The sequence below is a fragment of the Oncorhynchus keta genome, chromosome 15, assembly GCF_023373465.1.
Source record: "Oncorhynchus keta strain PuntledgeMale-10-30-2019 chromosome 15, Oket_V2, whole genome shotgun sequence".
NCBI classification, from domain to species: Eukaryota; Metazoa; Chordata; class Actinopteri; order Salmoniformes; family Salmonidae; genus Oncorhynchus; species Oncorhynchus keta.
The window spans coordinates 38,316,396-38,318,333 of NC_068435.1; positions in this window are offsets into that span (position 1 = coordinate 38,316,396).

A 1,938-nucleotide genomic window follows, 5' to 3' on the forward strand; every position below is an offset into this window, starting at 1 on the left:
GAGACGCCTCGCAGCCGAAAGTGGAATGAAAAAGACGCCATCTTGAGTGTGGCAATAGGTGGTAAGATTTTTTTGTTTTTTTTTCTTCTTTTTTTTAATTAATATAAAATCACAATATCACATTACAATTACACAAGGACCTTAATAAGGGACATGTATATACTTACAATTCTAACAGCTTTTTTGTTAGTAGAGCATTTAACCGTCTTAAAATACAGTTCAATTTCTTTTTGTAGGATACGAAAATGTGGTTTTCTGTTTGTAAATTTACATTTGTGTATATGAAATTTGGCCAAAAGAATAATGAAATTAATGACGTAAAAATGATTGCACTTATTTCTGTTGTATGTAAAGAATCCAAACAGTACATCTCTCTACAATAGTGTAAAATCTTCATAAATGTGTTCAATTATAAACCTACTGATGTCTTGCCACAGTTTTCTTACATGCATACAATGCCAAAAAAGATGCACAACTGTTTCTGGGTGGTCATTACAAAAGGAGCAATTTGAGTTGATGTTTTCCTTAAACTTCTTCATATAGTGGTTGGCAGGATAATATTTATGAATACTTTTAAAGGAAACTTCCTTAATTTTGTTAACAAGTAGGTATGTGTGTGGCAACATCCAAACTTTTTCCCAACAGATATTATCAATAAATCCATTCCAATAATGCATGACATAAGGTATATAGATACAATATCCTGCTGAAACAAGGATCGTATCGCTCTGTTGTTGAATGGACCAAAAGAGAAACAAATCTTTCCTACTGATGAGTCAACAGGGTCAACAGAAGGTAGGCTCTGAGGGTCAGGTCTTGACATGTTCCTGAATAACATAGCAACACCTGAGGGAATGGCATCTAAGACAATTGCAAAATCTTTAGGTGTTACAGGGACCTTGTAAAGTGATAAGAATTGTTTATAACTGAGTAAAAGACCCTCTGCATTTACCAGTTGGCTCACCAATAGGATATTATTTCGGAACCAATATTCTAAAAACAGAGAGGTATTTTTATACAATGTATCCCGATTATTCCATATATAATATCTGTGTGGAGAAAAATTGTGTTTATAAATTAAGGACCATGACAAGAAAACCTGCTGATGAAAAGCAGAAAGTTTCACTGGAACTTTGTCAATATTATAATTGCAAAACAACATGAAGTTAAGGCCACCAAAAGTAGAGAAGACATGATGAGGAATAAAATTCCAGATAGAAGTGGGTCTAGATATGTGGCTAGATATGGAACGCTGTTTGGGTATTAGCGTGTCAAAACAGACACACGTTAAATAACACAATTACAGCGGTGTAAAGTACAAATACTTTAAAGTACTACTTAAGTCGTTTTTTGGGGTATCTGTACCTTACTTTACTGTTTATATTTTTGACTACTTTTACTTCACTACATCCCTTAAGAAAATATTATACTTTTTACTCCGTACATTTTCCTTCCGAAAGTGCTCGTTACACTTCGAACGGTTAGCAGGACCGGAAAATGGTCAAATTCACGCACTTATCAACCGAACATCCCTGGTCATCCCTACTGCGGACTCACAAAACACACATGCATTGTTCGTAAATTATGTCTGAATGTTGGAGTGTGCCCGTGACTTTCCGTAAATAAAATTTTAAAAATTAGAAACTTGTTTGCTTAATAGAATAATTCTTTTATTATTTATACTTTTACTTTTGATACTTAAGTATATTTTAAACCAAATACTTTAAAACTTTTACTCAAGTAGAATTTTACAGGGTGACTTTTACTTTTTCTTGAGTCATTTTTTATTTAAAACCTGTTTGGGATAGGGGGCAGCATTTTCACGTTCGGATGAAAAGTGTGCCCAGAATAAACTGCCTGCTACTCAGGCCCAGAAGCTAATATATCCATATTATTAGTACATTTGGATAGAAAACACTCTAAAGTTTCTAAAACTGT